The 25,184-nt window shown below is 45.9% G+C and overlaps 1 protein-coding gene across 11 annotated transcripts in view; it reads left to right on the top strand.

Annotated features, from left to right (window-relative positions):
* The window catches only part of si:ch211-278a6.1 (SRC kinase signaling inhibitor 1), a 93,953-nt gene that overhangs the window by 28,065 nt on the left and 40,704 nt on the right, over positions 1-25,184 (top strand). Inside the window, exon 1 of one of the 11 annotated variants that reach the window (XM_047571227.1) lies at positions 24,469-24,497. The exons of the other annotated variants lie outside the window; for them this stretch is intronic. The gene's annotated coding sequence lies outside the window, so the exon portion shown is untranslated. Of the gene's footprint in view, positions 1-24,468; positions 24,498-25,184 lie in introns of those variants that run through there. 11 annotated transcript variants of the gene reach the window in all.

A 25,184-nucleotide genomic window follows, 5' to 3' on the forward strand; every position in this document is an offset into this window, starting at 1 on the left:
TTTCTTCTTCTTTTTCTTCTTCTTTGCTGCGTGTCGCCGCAGTAGCTCTAAGACAAATGAGAGAAACAGTTGACGAGAATTTCCCTTCTGAGGGAGCAGATTAAAGAGACGCCGCCGCCGCCACTCTCTCATGGCCTCACATTGTAGCATTTTGAAAAGCCTACATCCCAACTTGGCTCCGCTGTCTGTTTTGGATTCCTCGCGGACTGATCACATCTAAAGTTAATGCTACTCTGAGGCGCCGGCTCGTCACCGATGAAGAAACTCACCCACGCGGCGACGAACACCGGCTGACACACTGTATTCGACAACCAGGCTCTGAGGACAACACAAAAGGGTTTCAGGACGTCACTGCTGCTCGGTTTGGCTGACTCATTGACGCCGCGTCCGACCGGGGTCGTTCATCATGAGGGACAGCAGTCAGGGCTGTGGGGTTTCTGATCACGTAAAACTGAGTTATCGTACCCCAATAACATTGGATTACTGCGGTGTGGGCTGGCGTACAGTCAACAGCTCCTTTGAGAGGTGTTAAGGGGAGGCTGCACACAAAACCCAGACGCTGTCAGGGATGAGAAAATAGATTAGAGGCAAATACCGAAGTTGGGCAAAGTCTTTGAAAGAACAGGTTACCAGAAGCTCTGACACTCACACTTTAAAGTATAGCGGCGCAAACCAAAGGCAATATTAATGGCATTATGTGTATATGTGTGTGTATATATGTGTAGTAAGGTTGTTCAGGGTCACTGATGTTCGCGCCTCCAGCCGAAGATCAAAGGAAGGCAAAACTCTGCAAACACATTTTGAATCTCTTCAGATTGTATGCGCTGCCATTACTACATTCCAGCACAGCCAGGGATGGATATTGAGCTATAGCGCTCAGTTCGCCGGCTGCAAGCCTGAGATCCGGTGTTTTGACTGCCATTGTGGACGATAGTGAAATACGAAGGTAGATTTTTTCCGAACGGAAGCGGCAAAAAGTTTTTTGCTTTTGTCATTTGTCTCGGTGCAGATCACTCCGATGACTCAGAGTCTGTGCGAACACGTCAGACGGATTAACTAAACGACACTCAAGTGTCCATGAATGAGGCAATCTGGACAGCCCTGCCTATCCATTACCGTTAGCATCATGATTAGCTCACAGCCATTTACTCAGCAAATCCATCCGCGCTTTCTCTCGGCCCTCTTAACTCTCTCTCTCCCTACACTTCTGTCCTGCTCTTCTTCTGTTTTGTCAGCGTCTGCGTTTTCTAAGACAGGCTCTTATCATCTTAATTTTTTCCTGGATTCCCTCTTATCGGCGCCGCGGCTCGGCCCCGGGGGAGGGGGGTGGATATGTCCTGTGAGGCCGTGCTGAGGTTTAATGAGACAGGTGCTTCTTCCTCAGCCACCCTCTCACAAAGAGATACCTGCTTCATCTATCCCCCACTAATTCTCTCCGTCTTGGCGTGGGACAGACTGTCTTTGTGTCCTGCAAAATAAAGTACTAAGTAAAAACGTGGAGCTCCCATACGAGCTTGTTAGAACTGGATCCTCTTGGATGAAACTGAAACGTCTTTAACCCTTTAAAACTGAACGGATCGCTGGCATCACGTTAAAGCATGTGTGTATGAATTACCGTAACTCACAGCTGTTGACAAAATACAAAATGTGGCTGGACACTGGGAAGTTGTGCTTTTGTCTGGAAGACCTTAGTATAACTAACTTTGTTTTTACCAACAAATTCCTCCAAACAACTCCCTTTTCCTGGGTCTCTCCAGTCTTGCATCACTCCCCTACCTATAAACCAGCAGCAGCGGTGTGTCATCATTACCGTAATGGTAGCTTTTTTCCCCAGAAGGTGCAACCTCCCAGTGTTCAGCCACACTTGGTGAGTTATGGTAATTCAAACACCGCAAACGGATGTTTGGGTCTTAAAGGGTTAAGAGCCACGCAAAAAATCAGACCAGTGGGGTTAGAATGAAGGGTGACATGATGATGGACTGGAAAAATCAGAATCAAGAAAATCAGAGCAGAGCAAATTCAAATTGATTAGTCTGTTTTTGCTCCGGCATAAACGGACTCTCCTCTCTATAGGGGTTGATCTTCGTTTAATCTTTCCTGCATAATATATTACAACGGTAGAGCTTTCCGGGGAAGTTTCATCACCCGCTCATACATTGCAAATAATACAGCACCATCTAGCACAAAGTCACTCGGAGGCAGCAAGGAAATGTGAGAGGAAAGAGTATCAAGCAGAACCAAAATGGTGGGGAAGACGACAATTGGAGAGAGATCGACAGAAATGGAAAGATGCGGGGCCGCGATAGGTGATGCTGAGACGGGGAGAGCGTGAACGGGAAGGCGGGAGAACGGGAGGCGGAGGGATGAAAGAAAGAGCTGGGAACCGAATAGGCGTCGGAACGATCGGGTGCGATAGAGAGAGGTGGAGACGGAGCCTGTTTTCCAGATGCCTACCTCGAAAGATAAAGGGGAAGAAGGAGCCGCGGCCGTCTCCGGGGAACTGCTCGGAGGCAGGAGAGGAGGAAGTGGGGGAATGGAAAGAGGGGGCAAACGGAGGGCAAGCCGAGTTTCTCCGGCGATACAAGCCTCCGAGAGCGGGACAGGATGCTAAGCAGCTGGAAAGAGACGGACAATATATCGTGCCCTTTGTTCCATAACCAATTATGGCCTGTAATGACCAAATCATTTATTTGCTGATAGAGCATAATTGCACGTCGGAGGGTTTGACTAGTGGTAACTGAGCTAATAAATCTCACATGATTTACTGCAACCACACAACCACGAAGAGACACAGCCGCTCTCTCACCATGGATCACTTAGTGTAGGCAAAAAGAAGGCAGTGTTATCCTATCCGCTTGTCGTATCCCAAACCCTCCACCCCCCCTCTACTGGAACATTAAGTGAACCTGCAGAGATGCTAATGCAATTACGGCACGCTTGCTCCGTACACAAATCAGAATAATTAAAAGGTCAAAGAGGACACAGTAAACCATTAATATCTCATCTGTGTGTATTTGTAGGCTCTAAATTGCCTGGTGGATAGAGGGTTGTTTTCCAGACGCGGAGGATACCCTGTTTTGTTCCTTGTTTACTTGTCCTTGTGAGGCATTAGCGCAACGCGTTAGCATAACAACATGCTTTTTTTTTCCCCCCTCTGTCACTTATCCACACACAGTGGATTCAAACATGGTAACATGGGAGCAGCAACACCACAGTCAAATATAGGTGCGTGTCTGTGTGTGAAGTCGGCGGGGAAGGGAATCCGCGTGTTCAGCAGTTGTCAGGCCCCATGTGGCCATTGTTAACCTTGCACCGCTCAGCAGGTGCAACTCTGCATAGGGTAAGACATCTGTGGGTGTCATCCTCTGATGTTCAATGCGGTGATCGGTGCCGGTGGGCCTTTGTTCCACTCATGAAAGGCGTCTTTAACGACAAAGTAGAAATGGTGCATAGTCGTTGTTGACCCAAATAGGTCCACTGGACTGTGTGCTTTAAAAACGAAGCCTTGTGACGTGCATCTTAATGGTGCTTAAGATGAAGATCTTACAAGTTTGAAGTGATCATACACTGTATCTAGCAGGGTTGTTGTTAAAAACAACTTTGAGTATATATGAATTTAAATCATTTTAAATATATCCCGTCTTTTGTAATTAAACGGACACAATCTTCCAAGATAACTCCCCACCTTTCAAGTTCAAATTATACGCAGTGGCGTGGTCGTTTAATTTAATTTATTTAATTATTTTTCTGTGATTGTTTTATCTTAAATATTCCAGTTTAAGCCAATTAGTTAATGAGCTTTATATTTTATCTGTGTGTGAATATACTGCATCATTGCATTGTATTTTAACACTTGTGGAAAATGTATTTTCTAAGAAGTTACGTGAAACTAGCCGCGCTCTCAGAGCAGATTCTCCGTCAGAGCGCGGATTATTTCCCTGTGATGTTTTCTGTACGGGGGTCTTCACCCAGAGGGCTGCTTTTTTGCGCTGGCCCTCTCTAAACTGAATCTAACGCGCTAATTAAACATCATTGCTATCTCGGAGGTGCAGACAGCCGAGGCTACGCCTGCCTCCACCTTTGATTCGAAACGCGGTTGCTGGTCAGTGTTATTTCTGAGTTTTGACATGGACCCGAGCCCAGGCCCACTGGTGTTAATCACCTCATCACTTCTCACGCATCCCCAGCCTCTGATTGGCTATCTGTATCTGAGCGAGGAAGCGCCCTGCGGGGCCTTTAGTGTATATACACCGCTTTGATAGGGCTCTTTTTGTTAGAGCGGGTTAAGATACAGAGATCTTCACTGCTGCTGCTGCTGCTGCTGCTGCTGCCGTGTGGTGGGTGTTGGCTCTGCCGGTGTCGATTTCAGCGACGGGTGAAATTAAATGTAAAGACCCTTTCTCGTGTTATGCAGAGAGCGGGAAAACTGGAGGCAGATGGAGGCGAAAGGGGGAGGAGGGGAGGATGATGAGCGAAGGACGGGGGGGAAGCAGGCGGGGAGCGGAGGTGTTGCCGGGGTGACAGGAGAGGAGGACGAAGTGGGACGTGCCAGTGGAGCGACCGTAATCTGGGTCCCTGGCTGCCTGACAGGACACACACACACACACACACACACACGCACACTCCTGCTCAGTCTGCGGCCTCCAGCACACAACCGGTGTACACAAGGCTGCAGTGAGCGGCTAGCGGGAGGTGTCTTAGGGTCCGAGCGAGTTGTGTTTCCCCGTCCTGCCCTGCTAGCTTGGCACGACAACTCACACGGACATAATTGGGAATATGGAGAGGGAGAGAGGGAAAGAGGTGGAGAGTACAGCAAGCGAGACGGACAGGCAGGGACATACAACCAGACAGAGAGAAAAGAGACGATGTTCAGAACTGGCAGCCTTACTTCTCTCCCTCTCCTTCTTGCTTTCTCGCGCGTCCGGTCTCTCGCTCTTTTGTGTTTCTTCCCATACTCCTCCTCTCTCCCATCTCTTTTGTAATCCCTTTGTTCCCGCCTGCCTTCCTCCTCTTTGATTTTTTTCCTTTTCCTTTGCCCAATATTCCGCCTGAGCCCGTGTCCCAGTGAGGTGGCGACGTCAGGGAGTGAAGGAGTCAGGGAGTGAGGAGACGGATGAAGGGATGGAGTGACCTAGACGAGACAGGAGAGTGAGGGGCAGAGGTCTAGGAGGAGCACGGATGGAGAATGCTGGGAAACCCTCAGGTGGGCGCTCGGAGCGGTCCCCCTCACCCCTCTCCTCCGTGTGTTTGCTTTTGTCTATTCCCCGTCTCCGGCCTCACTTTGTTTTTAGGGCGTCCTCTCAACTCGGCGGATTTGCTCGGATGCTCGTGGCGTTTAATCTCGATAACCCGCCTCGACGAGGGACCCTCCGGATGCGTGCGTGACGGGAGTGTTTGTGTATCTGCGCGATTGCGGGCCGTTGTCATGAGAGTCACGTAGCTCTGCTGTCTGCCTCTGCCTGCCTCCTGTATGTTCAAAGGCTGTGGAGCTCAGTGGCTCCTCCAGGACTCACGCTGTTGCCGCCGCTGCCGCCTCAATCTTGACAAGCATCTTCACGAACTCTGCCGCGGCTGCCTACGCACCCTCCGGGACTTTTTAAGTCATTTGTAGCCAGTCACATTTAGTTCATTTGATTTGCATTGTTGCTTCTCCTGCTACCGCGCTGATTCGTATTAGAATTTTTTTTAGGATAGGGGGTAAACTTTTTTTTTTGTGTGTTTTACCGTAGCTGATTTGAATTTACTGATTACTGAATTTACTGCATCCTTAATATATCGAACAAATCCGTTTCCGAGGAGACGTCGCCGCGCCAAAATAAAAGCTCTCAGTCAGTCGGCGTTGTCGTTTTCACGTCCCTGTCCCCCTGCTGTCTGCTCATATTCGAGCGACGACGTCCGTAAACTAGCTGGATGATGTCGGAAGGACAGCTGGGCCGAATGGGGCTGCTTATTCTTCATAATTATACCACGCTAACGATCTCAGTGACACCGCCGCAAAGCTCTCAGAAGGACGCTGACTAGTGGCCGCGATTTCTCTCTAGGTGTTCCTTCAGGAAAACTTTGGCTGGCGTAGACCGCGGCGCGACGCTGATACTCCGCCCCCACCCTCCCACGCAGCGATATGACAGTAATGAGTGTGTGTGGATGTTTTTGCGCGCGTGTCTGTGTTTGAGTTCTCATTAACCCACGGGGTGTTTAGTCAATGGAGGCCAACGGCTCTCCACTCCTCTTTTGTCTTTTACTTCACATCACAGATTAGGATGTGTACATGGCGTATGTGTATATGCATTCTGAGTGTGCGTACGTCCTTCCCTTGCTCTCTCGTATCGTTGCTTTTCGAGAACCCAACCCCCCCCCCCCCCCACCTCCACCCCCACCCCCTCGTTAATTAGACAACCCCAGAGTTTACACCATTATTTATTCATCATGCCCCCAGTTCGATCTCATCCCTGACTAGTGTGTTAATGTGTGCCGTTTTCAAGTGTGCAGTTACGATGCAGACGCACACACACACACACAGGGTTTAGCTAAGCCAACACAAATGACTTTCCTCCTCTTCTAAGAACACCTACTCTCTGTCATCGTTTTAAACGAGTTTAAAGGATTGGAGACAGCTGGAGAATAGGCAGTGGGAGATCAAAAGTGGCTGCTGACATTTGGGATTTCTTACGTCATCTGGGGAGCGGATACATGCGTGTCATGTGCATCGTAGATAAAATGCGGTTGTTTGACTTTGCCGCTGTCTGCTTGTAGCGCTCACCTGCTCAGATACAAATTGCGACGCTGGATCTAAGAATTCTTTTTAGCCGTCTGTTTGCATCTTACAGCTGATTGATTAGCACTTTATTCTTCAAGATATCTTCAGGTTGCCTGTGCTTTGCCTGGCCAACACAAAAGATATTCCGGTAACGGTAATATAAAACTGAGAAAAGCAGTATTTCTCACAGGAGCAGGAATCAATGAATGTGTAGCAGTTCTCCTCGAGGTCTTAAATAATCGATGACTTTGCAGATTTGAGCGCTGCATCCTCACCACATATCATGAGCCTAAATAAGCCTTACTTTTCTCTGGAAACGCTGGAGCTACTCTCTTTGCCACTACAACTGAGAGGAAAAGACAAATGTAAGAATAAATTTGGTCGTGGAGAAACGGGAGGGTGGAGATGAGGAAGAGCTGCGGTGGTGTTTCTGAGAGCCCCAACCTCGAGGTGACGTTTGTCTTTGTATTTCCTTTTTCGCTTACGTCAGCACGGCATGAACGTTACACCTCCGGCATTAGATCTCTGTGGGGCTGTGTTCCAGCCAAAAGCGTTCAAGTTATATTTAGAATGCAGCCTCCATTTAAATTTTCTCGAAAATATCTGAAAGAACGTGGCCAGAGCTGAAGTGATGATGCCACGATATTAATGAAACACATCTGCATGTTACAGGTGTAAGGGCACTTTAGCTTGAACCCTGGTTCTCTAGTTGGGATTTTGTGTCCATGAGCCCGTAAAAATGAAGGATATTTTTGGAGCAAGCTGCTAAACATTACATCTTAATCTGAATCTCCAGTGCCTGAGATACCTCAAGCAGGATCAACCTCACAAGGAGCAGGGAAATATAAGAATTAAGATTGTTTGTTTGGCTTAAACTTTTGCTTCAGCATATAATCCAAAATAATATCCTCAGTTACGAAAACTAAGAACAAATTTCATCCTTTAAATTACAGCAACTCTCCAAATGTGCTTAATCTGACAAAACCCCCAGTCTTGAAACTTGTCTGAATTTTATTAAAAAGTCTATGTTTAGAGTAAATAAAGAAGGATATGACGTCTTTTTTTTCTCCTTCTCGGGTCGTTATAGTACTGCTGACACAGGATGAAAGTCACCAGGCCTTTCAAATGAACAACTAACCCCTCAGCCCATAATAGTTTCTCTTGTTGGGTTGTTGAAATGGACTGGAGCTAAAACATTTAATTCCCATTTTTTCTTAGTCTAGACTACTTGGACTTAAATACGGATGTGAATGGGCCCTGCAATAACACATAATTAGCTTTTGGGCTTTTTTGGCTGCGGCTGAAACAAGTAGCAAAAGCAAAACTGATGGACCTTTCCAGTTACAAACAGTTGCTTATTTACACATCTAGGAGTTACCAAGCCACATTATTGTTCCATTAAAGTTGTGTTTGCAGCCTCCTGGTGAATACAAGTCCAATATTCACTCAGTTGTTGTTGCGTTTTTTTCTGCCAACCCCTAAGAGGAATATCTTGTTGTCAGGAAGCTGCTAACTCTTGCTATTTGTTGTTGGGTGGCTTGTGTTCAGTGGACTTTTACATGTATGTCAAAAGACAACACAATCTGATAAGTCCTTGTCATAAATGACTGCGGAAACCATATTAATTTCTGAAACTGGTATTTCATTCTATGGAAAAGTCTGCCTAACAGGTTAACTGTCTGTGGATGGCTTCAGATCACGACTGAGCCATGACTCTGAGCCTACTTCATTCATTCCCTGGGATCAGCTACAGCTTTATGACCTGATGATCCCCTACTGTGGTGCAGGTGCCAAATATACTGAAGGTAGCAGGGGGGTCAGATATAGGTTTTTTCAAGGATCTGTGGTGTGGATCAGGAAGATTTGATTTGTGCTGCTTGATATAGCGTGCGGTGGAGGCTGGTAGTGGTGGTGGTGGTGGCGGCGGTGGGAAAGGAAGGGGGGGCGGGTATGTGAGCCGTGCTGTTGCTAGAGGCGCCATATACAGATGGAGAAAAGTGAGCATTTGCACACATCTGCTCCAACTGGCCAGAGGGTGAGAGGAACAGTAAGTCAGGAACGAGAGCACAACCAACTGGAGATGAGACCGCGGAGATTTTTACTTCCAATTAAGTGCAGGTTTGCATTTTTTTGCGACTGTAGGGAAGAGATGCGTATGTAAGAGAGACAAAGGAGCTGGAGAACATGCCGTGAGTGACTGGGAAGCTTTTAAGAAGCAATGGGCAATATCTCTAAAGTGTGTGGTGAAGCGTGAAGAACTCTACGGTTAGAAGTTGGAGGAGAAGGGCCAAAAAGAAGCAAGGATGGCAAGAATGAATAGAGGAAGGTTTTGCTATCGAACACTGAAAATCTATCAAAGTCTTACATTCATGATCTCATCTCTTCACATGCTTCCAAGTAATTACACATGTGACATACATACAAACACAAAGCCCTGTTCCAACATGTGACCACATTCTTTCCGCAGAGTGGACTCTAAATTGCTATTATAAATGATCGCTTGTTACATTATGTGTGATTCTGTCATTTAAAAACCCAAAAAGACTTTAGCAGCGTGTGGTTAATTATCAATGCCATCATGTTGGTGTAATTAGCCGAAACAGCACGACAGTGAGATTACAGTGCGTATGGAGGCTTCCAGGGCTCCAGTTATAATCTGCTTTGTGCGGGTCTCTACAATAGCTAATGTCAGCGCGGACATAAATAAATAATAATAACTGAGCGAAAAAAAAAATCACAGCTTGTTCCAAAATATGCCTCCAAGTCCTCACGTCATGACGCAGACTTAACAACCAACGCTGTTTGTGGTTATGATCCATTAGAGATCAGCTGTTCCAAAGTGTGAATACACTTCACCAAAGTCAACACACATTGCATAATCCACACTCCATCATGTTAAAGTAAGAACTTGCTTCTATTTTTGCCTTCGGGTCACATTAAAGGCAGTGTTCATGTAGAAAAATCAGTGATTCACATCGCTGATATTTGTTAAATCACGACATGGACTCAGTATTACTTATACTTTTAGCACAGCTTCAACTCTGCAAACACAATTTGTCCATAGAGCAAAATAGAAAACGTCACAGACCCATATCAAAAAATGTTGTTACACATGATAGTAAGTGAAATAAAAACCGTCCATATTCGGAGATGTTTTCATGCTCCCCCCAACAAACAGCCTAAAAGAATTTGATAAGGGATTTGGTTCCAAATTGAGCTTAGATAAAATGCTATAAGGTGGGATGGAGTGTGGATACAATCAAAGAGGCTACAGTGGAATAGATTTTGATGGGATTTGCTCACTGATAAAATAGTGAGCTTGTTTTTGGGAGATCCGTCTGTTTGTCTCTCTGTCCGTCTTCTGGGAGTTCTCTGCTGAGATTAATGTTTCACCGTCAAATCCTAGACTCCCTCCTGTCAAAGACCCGCTCCCAGGCCTATTTATAACCAGACGTCCGCTCACAAACACTAATGAGTCTCTGGGTGACAAATGGTTTTGGAGGACACCTCGCACACCCCGGCTTCTCTTCTCTGCTCCCTCCTCCTTCATCGCTCATCCGGCCCTAGAGCCTGCTTCTTTCAAACTTACATTTTTTTTTTCCCCGTTGCTCCGCTGTTTCCCTGTGTTCACACCTCACCCAGGCCCACTTCTCCCCACTCTTCCTCCACTTTTCACCCGGTTTTCAACGCTCACCTTAAACCATAAATCTCTCCTCTATTCTATAGGAGTGGGAAAAAATATCAATATGGCAACATATCGTCTCCCACACCTACACCACCGCTTTTTCTGTACAAGTGCAATAAATTGGAAATGGATCATTTGGATTAACCCTTTGACTGGCATTGTAACCACGCAGTTGATCTCTTTTTTGTAGTAGTAAGCAAAAAAAAAAGCTTAATTTCTCATTTTGTACCTGTTTTCTAACCATTGCTAGTCATTCAATTTGTAAAATACAAGGGTAAAATAAAAGGGTTATGTTTTTTTGACTTAATTCATCCAATGAATTGTCACTCATATATACATGTATTTGAAGCTGCATTAGTTCCCTGCAGTTTCTCAGCGAACTATGTAGATTATTGAAATATATCGCAACATCATAATATCGCAATAATGTACCGTATCGTATCGTATCGCATCGTATCGTATCGTATCGCATCGCATCGCATCGCATCGTATCGTATCATGAAGTCTTCGCCGATAACCAGACCCGCCCTTCTACCACCTCCTACCTCCAGCCTGCGTATTCCCATTTTCATTTGCGGCTCTCTTAACTTTCACCCTCATCTAAACTTAGCTCCTTTCCCAGCTCTCTTTGGAGCTGCTTTTGTCTCTCTGTCAATCTCCATTTTTCTCTCTCTGTCTCTCAGCTAGTTGCAAGTCAGTGCTAGTGCTTACTGGATTAGCCATGGGCCGCTCTGCCAAGTGCTCCGGGGGGCTGTGGGGCAGAACATTTTAAGATTCAAGCTTCATTCAAGAAGAAATGGAAGGGACAGTCGCCAAAAAAAAAAAAAAAAAATCTTTTCCTTTTTCAGTGTCTCTTAAACACTCTTAAAAACACTTGAAGACTATTCATCCACAGGAGTCTTGCTTTTGGTAGTTAGCTTATGTGTGTAAGTCCAGAGAGGCCGCTTTCCCATGGGCGCCATTGGCAGCATGAGGTCTGGAGATTGAAAGAAAACATTCAATCTCTTCCCCCTTAGGACTCATCATAAATGTCATTTTAACTACAGTAAATGTTATGTGGTGCTCTTGAGTTTTGGAGACCAGGATTTTTTTTTGGCATGGCATTATCAAAGCCCTCCAGCCATGGATCCCATCATGCAGTACAGTATACGACTAAAAATATGCTACCAAGAATGCAGACGGCGCATTAGTTGTGAATTCTGGAATCAAGAACTACATCAAACCTTTCTTGCTCATGAAATGATTTAAAAGTAAAGATTCCAGATTTCAATTCAATTAAATTTTATTTATATAGCGCCAATAAAAATACAAATTGTCTCAAGACACTTTACAAAAACCAGCCTGCAACTTCCAGAGAAAGCCTGAGGGCGACGGTGGCAAGGAAAAACTCCCTTTTAACAGGAAGAAACCTTGAGCTCATATGGAAGGACCCATCTGCTGAAGGCCAGCCGGGTAGAAGCAGAGAAGATCAGGAACATTAACAAACTTCTGTCATAGATGCATATATCGAGCTGAAGGAAACACGTAGAATCTAAGAATATAACACATAGCCGATGATCTTATGTGACCGTTTGTGAGTATAACAGGAATTATGGGCAGGTTGGTGAATAGTTCATCTAGGTAGGAGTGGACAACTGGAGGAGGCCATGATGACTGGGACAGATGTAGTTTATGGAGCTCCACAGGTCTTCTAGGCCATGAAGACTGGGTTGGTTGAAGAGGCCACAACAGCAGGTATAGCTTCCTTAAAAGTCCAAAACAAGAACAACATTTAAAGTTGTCTCTTTTGGTTTTGATTGATTTTGACTGCTGCAGAAAGCCATTTGAGGCTTGAGCGGAGACATCGAGGTCACCCTGGAAGGTGACAGAGAAACTTCCTCTAACTTCCACCGACTAAAACAAAAACAACAGTTTTTGAGACACGCATAGTGTAAGTTTTCATTTTTCGTCTTAACATATCTATTTTTATTTTAACAGGTCAAAACCTGACCCGCAGTTGGCACGTCTGCTCCGTGGGTGGACCGGAGTTGCATGCCTGCGCGGCTGTTGTTTATAACACGGGGCTTGTCGGGGGGCCGTCTCTGTTGTTTTTGTTGCTGCAGTGGGCGCTCTGTTGTGTCGGCAGTGACAGCTTGTTAACGTCTAACTCGTCATCTCCTCCTCCTCTTCCGTGCCAACTGGCTGCTCTTCCCCGCTCCCCCCGTTCACCTACGGTACATCACACCAGAGCGCCACGCATCCATCTGTACGGCCGCGCCGCCCCGTCCCGCCCCGCCCCTTCATCCCTCCGCACGCCAGCCGGGATGAGACGCCTGAAACGCATGCAGCCAGTGACGGTTGAGGGAAGAGGCACGACAGGGAGTGGAAGAAAGATCCTTCAGTCACGCCGAGAATGAGCAAACGCTCTCGATAAATGCGGCGGCACAAACATCCGTGGACGCGCGGACACACATGTCGGTGCATACATTACCGCGGTTGAAGGAGGAGACATAAATGAGCAATGTTCACAAATGGATATTTCATTTATGTAAATAAGTCATGGTCAAGGCAACTCATACAAAGCGCTCCAGTGACATGAAGTAACGGTGCACAGTGCAGACGGTGCCGTAAGTAAAAACTGAATAAAACCAACACCGCAGCTTCAGAATTATTTATCAGAAGAAATGTCTTCCCGGTGCCCTCTAAACAAGCTGCTCCGCTGCCGTGTGGATCCTTGGAGCGACAAATCACTTGCAATACTTGACTTGAAATCGAGAAAGCCTTTTATTTTTGATGCCTTTTCTCGAGAAAAAGAAAAAATTTAAAACTTATCGAGAACGATAGGCTAAAAAGTGCAGTCATATCACGGGCTCATGTAATAAAAAATGAACTGTACCTAACAAAGCGCGTTCTCCTTAGCCAGTCCAGGACACCTGTGTGTTTCCATAGCTATTCACCACATTTATTAGTGTTACAATGATCAGGTTTAGGTTTCCTGTGCCTCCTGCCACTACAGAGTGACACGCTGCCCTCTGTGACGGAGGCGTGCAGTCAGTCAGGAGGATGCGGAGGATGGCAGCAGATGTGTAACAGAAGGCGGGCCTGCAGTTTTATACTGTTCTACTGGAGCTCATCTGCAGCTCACGTCTCGCTGCCCTCGAGGGATTGGTGAAACAAGCAATTACTCTAACAACCCACTAGGGACTGCTGTGTGCCGTTCGTCTCCACACTCAAACAGGCATCTCAACAGGCATGACAAAACCCTCCTAAACAGGCCCAAACGCTGGATGCGTGGATCCCTCTCTCATCTGTGTCACCGATTTAACTTCAAATACACGTGTTGTCTTTGTATTTCAGACACTTTGTAATGTCGCGTGCGTGTATTCTGATCTTACTATCCTCACAGACGCAAAAGAAAATTTGAACATAAAAGAGGGAATTTTTCCTGCTAAGAAGCTGATTTCCCATTTGTTTGGTCTCAGATGCCGCCTGAGGGAGAGCAGTTTGCGCCGTGGCACGTCACGATCTGAATCATACCACGGATCTGCGTGCCATGTTGTCTCGACAACTTGTAATCTCCGCCGCCCCGCTCGCGCCACATCTGTCACTGGGCTTTGTCTCTCGCCGTAGCGCTCGCGCAAACCTCTAACTGTAGGCTTGTTGGACAAATATGTGTGTGTGTGTGTACGCGTGTGTGGTGGCTAGCGAACCGCGGACAGCTTTGTGGAACAGCTGACCTGTTGCCAAGGCAACCAATCTGCGGCGACAGCTGCTGTCACACTCGTCGCAGCTAATGGCTGGTTGTTTTGATTGAACGTTTCTGTTTATTTTTCCACTTTCACGGAGGTAGATTTTTTACCTTGTGCTCTTGTGATTAACAAAAACAAAAAGAGTAATTCCGGCAGTAGAATAACAATTAAACTATGAGGATAATGCCTGTTGAAGAGGAAAACTGCACCTCTTGTTCTCGAAAAAAAAAAAGAAAAAAAAAGGCACTTCTGTGACTAATTGCACACAGCAGTGACTCCTCTAAGAGGGTGGCAAAAATCTAACATGTTGTTTCTAGCTTTTGGAGCTTGTTCTGAGGCTTGAGCCATCTGTTGTTTCACCTTATTTTCAGTGCTGCTGTATAGTTTTAAGTGCTAATCACACACTTCCCAGCTACTTCTTCTTCTTCTCCTCGTCTCACCTGTTACTTACACACCAGCTGCCTCTTTGCACTGGGCCGTTACGAAGGTGTTCATCTGCATCTTCTTTACATCTGGGTGCTTTAAAAGGAAAAGTATGAAGCGTGCTGAAATGTAACATCCAATCAAACACGGTGACATTTGCAAATGTTAATGTCTCTGAGTAAAATGCAGCCAAATGCGTTTCCAGGCGTGCGTTTGTCTCAGCAACAGATGAACTCTAATCTAATTTTTCCATTTTCTTTGCTCTCATTTGAGCTGAATACGTCCCCCGTCTTTAACACCCCTCACCCCACGCCCTCGTCTTTGGGCACCTCTCCACCGCTCCTGCTCTGGTATATCATTTAATCAGCTCATGTAAGTGATGAATGAGTTCCGATGTGTCGCGTAATTCACCATTTTGATTGATAACCCGCGGCCGGAGCCTAACTAATCTGACAGCAGATGTGTTCCTGTGAGTGATTGCTTGTTAGGGTAGCCTGTGTGGTGGGGGGGGACGGCAGCGTGGTTATGCTACTAGAGGCTTGACAGCTCTTCTGGGAGTGGCAGCAGCAAGCCGCATGTCAGATCCGGCTCAGTAATCCTCACAAAAGAAGTAACCTTACCGGAGCCGCTCCACCAGCACTTGAGATCCTTTTATTTACGACAAGATTTAGCGCAAATTAAACATCATTACGCGATCATTAGGAAACCTTAGTCTCGCAATCTTAGCGGCGCAAATTGGGTATCTGCTTTCTCTCCACTGAAATGATATAACAATAATAATAATCTTGTTAAGGGCATTATTTTGGTGCTTAGATGTTTAATTAGATTCAAGAGCAATGGCAAAACGCAGTGGATGCTGTTTGCAAATACCTCTCATTCCTCGTGGAGTGCCTTGTTTGTCTCAGTAGCGGTGGAACCTGTCATTTAACCAGAGGGTTAATTCAATAGCAAAACTAAATAATAGTCTAAGTTGCGTAAGGTATTTAGTGTTTGCAGTCCGCCTCCAGACATTACTGTCACCGTTGTTTTGCCTCGCAGATCTGACGAGCTTACAGTTCTGGGATGTATTCTGGCTCCGCTAACACGGTATCGTAGCATAATTTTTTATTTTTTCCATCCCCATCACCTCCTTTGTTACTTTCTTACTCAGCTCTTGACACTTTAGTAATTTATGTCTTCTGATCAGTGCAAGAAAATCCTCAACACTTCTGTCCTTCTTGATTTCTCACGCTCTGCCTGTTCTGTTTCACTACACTTTCTTTGTGTACCTGCCTGTTTTACCCACAGGAGCGTTTTAGAACTTCCTTTAAAGAATCTTGTCTTTCTGTCTCATGCTCCTACATTTGATTTCACACCTCTAGTTTCTTGCAGAGAGTGTTAGCGTGACTGCGGGAGGAGGTTTTGCAGTCGGCCTGATGCTGTCAGCAGATTTGCCCCTGGAGGAGGGCGACGGGTCGTCCGGCCTGTTTGGAGAAACTTTAATGAACCTGCTGTCAGTGCGGTGTAATTGTGTAATTCTCTCCCTCTAAGAATGTGGACCTTGCTCGAGAGCTAAGCTGAGCTTAAGCTAGAGGTGATCAGAGATTCCAAGCGAGGTGGGTTTAGGTTTGACTTAGCGAATCACGCATCTTAATAGAGGGATAAAATAACATGGAATTACAATGCAGGTGGATGATTATAGTAGAGGCTCGAGCTGCTAGCCTTGAGCACAGATGAGTTGAGGTGCTTGAGGTCCTTTAAACTCACTGTTTTCTAACTCCTCGTCCTCGTTTCATCCTTGCACTTGTAGTCCTAGGTCCTGTCTGACGTTTCCTCGTGAACAAACTTCGGTTTGTGATATTGGCTGATCGCAGAGAGAAGCTCTCCAGAACAACTTGAGAAAAACACCTAATTAAGTTCTTTGGCCCACGGTGTTATATATAAAAACATAAATATATTTTCATTCCAAGACGCAAAGAGAAAACTATAAAGTGCAGTGTGTGTGTGTGTGCGCGCGTATCTGCGTCTCAAACCTAAAATGGCAAATTAAAGTATCTTTGTAGCGCTGCAGGCGTAGATGGAAATACTAATCGTTGCTATCTATCAACACAGATGAGCCTTTTTAATTACTTTGTCCTCTCGCCATTGTTTCATACGTGAACACAAAGGGACGCGTTTAAGCACGAGCGTAAAAGCAGTTGCTCTTCTCGTGATTACGTATATGCTCAGACAGTAGGAGGCTTATTAAGCACTCATTTTATTTATGTTTTAGTTAGTGGGTGCTCTGCGGCATCTGGATGTCTGTGTGTGCGTGTGTGTGTGTGTGTGTGTGTGTGCAGGTGCTGTGCTGTTAATAAACCAGCGTCTGTGGGACAGATAATGACCTATTAGACCTGAGTGATTTAGTATATCCAGAGTCCTTGGCAGCTGTCACAGGGTTCCCTCTATTAACAGTGACCTCTACCAGCGTTTCTGTGCGGGCTTTTTATTTCTCATCAGCTGTGGCTCCCCCTACCTTTCAGGCCCGGCGGTGCATTACTGTATTCTGGATGCGTCCGGTGAGCACACGCATCCTTTCAGGCGGCATCGTTGTGGTCCACGCGTTCCGTGTGTGTTCTGGGGGTATTAACGTGGGAGCAGGATGAAAGGGCAGCTGACGGATTCTGATTGGACGAGCGTTTTCATCCACCTGCCTCAGCTGGACTTGACCTGTTTTCGCGATAAACAGTCACGTTCGAGCCCTGAGGAAAGTCTGGCTCCTCCACCCTCTCTGTTCCCTGTTTATCCTGAAATCTCTCTCTTTCCACAGTGACTGTGGCACTTTGCAGTGTTACTCAGTGTGCCTTGAAGATAGAAATATAGTATTGCACGTGGCGTGTAGAATTTAGCGTTGATTAGACTAGAAAAGCCAGCTGAATCGTACCACGGGTGACGCTGTTCCCTGACTGCAAAATCTGTCTTTCATGCTTTGTTTTGCTGCCTCTGTCTTCGCTTGGCCCAGTGGCTCAGCGGTGCGTTGTATCGCGCTGCTCTGTCGAATCCGATGAGATTAACTTGAAAGAAACGGCGCTTGCTTCTTCCTCAGCGAAGGAGTGTTGACGGGTAAACACCTGCGAGTTTGCCATCTTTTATTTGCGGCTAAATATTGTTGATTTTTGTAGTCGGAGGAATCAGACGAATCAACAAGTCCAGTTTCGGGGCGTAAAGCGCCGCCTGCGGAGGTGAAACGAGGTTGAAACAAGGTAGAAATCAGCACACAGCATCTCATCCATCAAACCTGCACAGTTGGCCGCTTGTTGCCGTTTCCCCGCTCTTCATTTCACTCCGCGCACAGGAGGTCCGCTGAGGCTGGGGAAAGTACACAAACACTGTAGGCGATAACAAAGTGATGGAAGGCTCTTAAATTATTTTTTCTTTTTATCCATCCTTTTGACGTCTAGTCCCTCGGTGACTCGAAAGCACCAGATGCCTTTTCTGTTACTGACGCTGTACTCTGAACTCCACGTGGGCAGTTAAAAGCAGGATCAATGTGGTGTCAGATTAACAATAAAAATAAACATCTCACACTGCTGCAGGTAGTTTCGGTTTGCACTTCCAGTTTGTGCCAAAATCCAAAATTTGCTCGCGAATTTGTGTGTGCGTTTGCGTTCGTGGCTAGTGTTTACGTAGCGGTGGCAGTGGGCCAAGCTTATTACACTGCCCTGCGAGGGCTTGTGTTGTCAGCACTTGCCTTGGCGGGATGTTATGATGACTCAGGCTCCCCTGTCATTCATACTGAGAGTTTGAAATGTCCCCATTTTATTTTAGTGTGATACTGATTAAGAGGTCTAAACACCAGTTGTCACCATCACACATGTATTAGATTTAATCGTTTTCTTTATATTTTTGCTGGCAATTTTGTCCCATTCACCGGAGACACTACCTAGCATTACTGCGACTGGAGTCAACGTGGTATTTGACGTCTTAATTTAAGAAGGCAGCCTTTCATTTACAGTTCTAGCGAGGTAGCAGTAAGGAGTGTTGCTGTGGCCTGCTGATAAGGATAAATGGACTTAAAACTTAACAATTTTCCGAGGCGCCTCTTATCCATAGAGCGCAGGGTTGTTCATTTTGGCCTTACAGCTTCGCAGCTGCAACTGAATTGGGTTGTTATTTTTATTTTATTTTTTTTTACCGAAGAAGATTCAAAGAATAGCCCTAGACTACATACTCATATTTGGCCGACACTAGTTTTAGTAAAAAGGTTTTTTGTTGTGAGAACCTTGAAACCTCACATTTAATAAGACAGATTAGTACCACGTGATAAAATCCTTCACATTAGTCCAAATAAATAAATAAATCTTCCACCTGCGAGGCACGAGGTCTGAGGTGCGGTTCTTTGAAGTATCTCATGCCCCGCGCGCTCTGCACACAATCTTTTTTTTCGCATCTCCCATCTCTTAACTCTATCACGTCCGCCCGTCTCCATCCGGAGCCTCATTGAAGTTAGCAGCGGCTTCCTCTGCGAAGTAAACACGGCAGCGCCGACGTAATGAGGTGCGGTTGGAGTGTCTCCTTCACACCCGGCGCCGGGAGTGTGCCGACTGACCTGGTTCAACGACGGGCTGTAATTAAGAGGCTCGCTGCTAGACCGCTGTTATTCCAGAAAAAGGCAGGCGGCTTTTACCAGGATGACAAGTGAGACAAAGAGGTGCATTATGCCCGCTACCTCCACCTGTTTCTCCCCCTCTCTCCCTCTCTCCGCCTGCCTCCGTCACACTTATGCATCATCCCTCGCCTTCATCTACAGACGAGCGCGCACGCGTTCGCCGTTCCCGGCCGCGGACGGCCCCAGAGATGTTTCGGCGGAGCGTTCGCACGCTCTGATTGTGCGCCTTTGTGTATTAGCAGGCGCTTCGTCGGATCCGCGCCGCTGCGGCGGGTTTAACTCGGCTGCCTCTGCCGCCGTTCCCGAGCGTCGCCCAGGGAAACGAAGTTAGGAGTTTGCGGGTGGGTAAGAGGCAGGTAATAGATAGACATCAGAGAGCAGGGGTGAAAAAGATGGGCGTGCCACTCTTTATTGCACATATTTTAGTGATCAAGAGGGTGTTCCTGTCACCCGGGTGCAGGGAAACAGATTGCGTCTGTCCGTGTCAGTTTTACATGAGGCTGTCGGAAGCCCTGTGATTGTCTCGGCCTGTTATTACATCCAGCAGCACAGACACGTGGGCTGACCTTCTCCTGATGGCTCGCTCTCATTGCCCAGCTGTCAATTTCACCCCTTTTAACTCTCCTCTCCTGGCACAGCAGTGCCTCAGAGCTTTCAGAGATTACCTTAATGGAGGGAAAAAAAAGTTGAAGTGCACATGTCTGCTGGGTTATTTGTTTCTATCTTTTTCTGTTTTTTTGTCCCTCCCTCCCGAGCCTCATTGCTTCAAGAGCAGAAATGAAAGCGACGGAAGCAAAAGTTCCTCTTTTTAAGTGTAAAGTCTTTTTTGACTGCTTTATGATGTCAGCTGCGGTAATGTTCAAGGTCTGTGACAGACTGCAGTCGGCAAGACATGATTCACTTTAGCGGAATTAGTGAAAACATAAAAAGGCAGAAGAGCCGCTGTAGCAGCCGCATCTTCAAGAGAGAGTCAACAGGCGGCACTTGAGCCGGTTTGAAAGAACTGTCCTTGTGAGGCTGCAGATAATACAGTTCACAGCTGCCTTTTTAAAGTTTAATACTTCTGGAACTGAATCTCAAATTGTGACTTGCAGGGTTTTCAGACGCCTCGTTAGTTGTTTTTCAGAAGGTTATGTCTAATCCTGACGCTCCCTTCTCTCCTTCTAGTTATTTGTTTTAATTGTTACCACTGGGGTGAATGGAGTTAGGGGCATACATATAAGCATACTACTCCTTCTCCTACAGCTTTTCCTTCTCCGCCCGCTCTTCTCGGGTTTAACGTTCAGCTGGTCTTCTCTGGCCCGCGCTGTCACAGCCGGTGTCCCACGAGGAGCTTCGCCATGCAAGCAGTAAATTGGGCTGCGTATCAGAGGGAAGAGCTTGCCCTGCCTTCCCCAGCCATCTGCATAACAACAGGCCTTCTGCGGAGGACACCGCGCTCGCCCAGAGTCTCCCTTTTAATAAGACGATTCAACATAGGAGAAAAAAACTGCCTCTCTTAAAAAAAAACGCTGCATTTCACAGGAAGAAAGAGGGATGGAGAGCTAATTAGAAGGATAAAAATCATAGGACTTCAACAGGGGGTCCGCGGAGTCACTGCAGGGGGGTCGCAAAATCTTTGGTTGATTAGACATTTTATATATACTTTTTTTTTATTTCCCCCCACAAATTTTTAACATTTCTTTAAATACACATTAACATGAATCCAACATATATATAAGGGGATAAGGGATAGCTTAATATTAAATGCAAAATATGCATGTCTATGTGACAGTAAACAAAATGCAGTTAGGTGAACACAATCTGCAAGTAGCCAACAGAGGGTGAAGGCAACACATCCTAGTCTGCATAGTTCCTCTGAGTAAGAGAAGGAACAACTCAAATGATACAAATATAGGTGTTTAAACAGAAAATATAAAGTTCATGTAGCCACCAAACATGATCTATATCAAAAACTTCTTTTTCAGTTTATTCCCCTGTTAGTTATTTATTCATTAATGCCACCAGTTAAAACTATTCAGAGCACAGCTGGGGGAGACCTTGAATGTGTGTCTGCCTTAGAGTTGAGCCAGGTTTTTAAATAGCAGAAAATATCAGGGTTTAGCTTAGATAGTCACTGTACCAACTAGTTGATGAATGATTCACCGGGCTCTCACATTTCAGCATTTCAGTTTCCCAAACCTGCAGGTTTTTCTATAAATATATATATACAGTCTAAAGTCTTTGGCTGGAATAAAACAAGAGAGCTGAAGACATCGCCTTTCCTTCAGCTGTGTGAGAAATGATATCTGGTTTTCATGAGCTACTTGCTGGCATTTTTCTTTCCAAGTCATTATTAATTGGTGCAGTAAATAAGTTGCAGATTCATCAATAACAAAATGTACTTTTAGGCCTAATATTATCTCACAGTGATAATGGATTACAGTGGTATTTGCATAGGAGCCTCAAACTGCTGCTGCATTTTTGATAATAAGTAGATAAGATGAATAGAATGATAGATAAATAGATAGAGTGTTGCCTCAACCTCTGAAAGTAGATTGAGCTGTTTTAGAATCCAGAGCTGCCTATGGTGTGTATTTTGTCTTATCATTCGTCTTGAAGCCTCTCTCACACCGTCCTCGTCCTCTGATCTACTTGTTTAACACCCCTAAAATTTACAGCTTCACCGCCTGCTTCATCCAACACCATCAAAGCCCATCCAGACTAGTTTCTCCGTACCATATGTCTCCGCGCATCATTTGAAGGAATTATTCTCACTTAGCTGAAGGTTCAGCTCACCGGCTGGCTGAAACGATTAAAAAAACATAAAATAAAAGCAACATGACATTATGTGATTAAGTGTGCTCTGTAGATTTCAGCAGTAGTGATACAGGATATTATTACATGTGTCTCTTGATAGTTGCTGTGGGTGGGTTGGCGAGTGTCTCATGTCACTGAAATCCCTCCGTACGGCGCATAAATAACCCTCCGAAGGCGGTAGAAAACTGGAGTGAAAGTGAAAAGTTGACGAGGACGCGACTTCGTGAACATTAGGAGCTGTGTGGAACACCCTGCTAGTTATCATAGACAGAAATTGCCACTGATGGTGGAAGGTTGCATGCTCCGTCTGTTTTGCATTAACTCAGAAAGTCCAAACGGAGGTGGACTGTCGAGTCGGGGCTGTTCTGGGGGAATCTCGTCTTGTAGTATCATATTCTTCAGAGAAAGTAATTTCTCCTCCTCTGTTTGTCGTGCCTTATCTCTGGTGCCCGCCGCCGCGGCAGGCCAGTTTTATTTTGGCAGGTGAAAGCTCCTGAACGCGCGCTCTATCTCCGCTCCGCAGCCCCGGGCCTCATTGCCCGGCCCCACAGATCTTATCGCTTGTGATTGCACGCTCCCGTTGTCATTCAAGTCTCCCGTTTATTTTGCTGACCAACACGTTGCACCTTTTCCTGAGTCTTTGTACTCGCCGTTTGCCTTGCCGCATCCCGAACCAGCTGACCGACACTGGTTTCTTGTGATAAAGTGTTCGCCAGCGTCCCGCCCCACCACTGCTCTTTCACGTGTGTTTAAATTGATCTGCTGCCGTGTGGGCTTTCACAGATTGTTTTGGCTGTCAGGGTTATTGTCTGCCAGCTTATGCGGAAATATATTTGCCGCGGATGACGAAAGTAAAGATGAATAAACTTGTCACATTTTCTATTCTTATTCTCCTGCCCACACAACTTTTTCTCATGCTGTTTAAGATGAAGGCTGCATAGACAGCTTTGCATAGTTTTTTTTGTTGTTGTTGTTGTCGTCGCTGGTTGTATTCCAAAGCGCTCTTACAAAGATATGCACCCTTTAACAGTTCATCTGTTTTGGCAGGTGTTTGCGAGCCATTAAACTCGGCACAAAACTTTCTGAAAGCAAACGCTAGAACATTTCCTGCAGAATTTCCTGCAGGTTAAACTGGGCCAAGGAAAACGCTTTCAGGGCTGACTATGTGAAAAATGAGCTATGATTAGCTACAAAACAACCCAGAATGCAACACGCTCTTCAAAAGCCACTGGTATTCTCGAACAGTATTTTATGTCATAACTATTGGTATTATTTTTGCAGAAAGTTTTAATCATATCTTGAGTTTAACTTATATTTATTGCTTAGTTCTACTTATTACATATATTCAGATAACTGATGCAATGTTTCCTCCTCTCTGCAGCTTTATGTTGCGTTGCGTAAGTCCGTATAGGCAGCATGGCATGCTCGGCTTTTCACTGTCCACGCGGATGCTCAGTCACAATAATAAACCATAGTGCATAGCTTTGCCAGCCATTGTAATGGGGCCCTTGAGTCAGGTCCTTGTTAGCTGATGCACAATAAGCTCCAGCATAATGAAGTGTAAACCGGAGATCTGGGAGGCTGAGGGGAGGCCAGATGAATGCGGCCGGCGGTCTTGGTGCGCTGCGGAGAGCTCGATGCTAATGCTGTTAGCCAAGAGGTCAGTCCATTTAGCCTCACCCCCTGTTCAGTTTATCAGCACTTCATAATGTGCGAAACGTAGGGGCAAGGTGTTAAAGCACACTTAAGGGCAATATCTGTCCGAGAATGAATGGAGTCAGAAATTGGTTCGCAACGAGCGCGCGGTTGGATCGCAGCTGCGTCGGAGCGACCGCGGACCTTCTGCCCTTAACAGAGCTCCTCTGTGTAAAGGTTTCTCCACCGGAGAGCGCCGCAGCCTCCATCTGCCCAGCTTCCCCCCTCTCTTCCGTGTTCATTAGCAGTCCATTTGTTGCTCCTGCCCCGAGGAGCCTCCCTCCGCTGCTCAATTGCTCAGCCCGTCCTAATGCTGCTGATGAGACTTTAATGTACAGATGATCCACTCCATTCATAGCTATTTAGTTTCAGCACTTTTCACGCTTTTCAGTTTCGCCTGTAATAGTTTTATTATCCATCTCTGAATTGATTGTTCGAAGTAAAAAGTTTCCCATGATTAAATGCGTTAGGATTTGAGAAAACATCGTATATCATCTGTTGCTATGTAAAAATGCATGATGACAGTCATTCACCGTCCTACAGGTTGTTCAGAGAAACCATTTCCCCACATGTTAACCATAATGAATATAGTGTAATGCATATATATAATGCATTAACTGATTGTCGTGCAGAGAAAGTGCTATCATCTTTGATAGCTCTTTTCTGGTGGTCATGTGACTCGTGTGTTCCTGTGTGTTTGCTTGCACGCGTGTGCGCAAACACAAATTAATCCTCGGCATGTTTCTCTTCTAGCCAACGCCGGGGCCTGTTTCCCTAAGCAAGGTAACTCACCGGGCGAATGGCTCCCTCTTGTTTTCAGTCACACCTTAAGCTCATTTGTTATTCCAGTCTTTTTTTTTTTGTGTGTGTGTAACCATGCCGTCTCCCTCCGACCGTCTCCCCCTCCCCTTCCTGCGTGCATCCACTCGAGGCTGTGCTGTCTGACGGTTTAAGCGCAGATAAAAAGGCCGAGGTCTGTCAGGCTGATGCGCCCCCTTAAAACCGGACGGCAGGATCAGTAACGTTCAGCAGACGCAGCGAGAACGTGCAGAGAAATTGTCAGAGGGTGTTGAGGGACGGAAGGGAAACTCAGACAGATGGGCAGGAGTTGGTGAGGAGCGAGAAAAAGTGACAGATTTGAAAGAAGTGTTACTTTATGTTCGTGCCTGACTTTCAGTCGCCTCAGTTTTCAGTGTTTAGTTTTTCTGTTTCCCAGGAAAACAATGAAATGCAGTTAGGATGACAAGCAGGCATGTTACGATGGTACATCCAGAAAAACAAATTCCCTTCTTTTGATCTATTGCAGAAGCCTTTTCCTTTTCTCATTTCTCTCCCCTTTTGAACTTGAAATCTATAATTCTGCAAGGGGCCGCTCTGTCCTGGTAGCAAATAGTCTAACATCCCATCCCATTTCTTTTTCTCTCCTCTCTCTCTCTCTCTCCCTTGCTCTCTCTCTCCTGTCCCCTCTGT

The sequence above is a fragment of the Mugil cephalus genome, chromosome 20 (assembly GCF_022458985.1).
Source record: "Mugil cephalus isolate CIBA_MC_2020 chromosome 20, CIBA_Mcephalus_1.1, whole genome shotgun sequence".
NCBI lineage: Eukaryota > Metazoa > Chordata > Actinopteri > Mugiliformes > Mugilidae > Mugil > Mugil cephalus.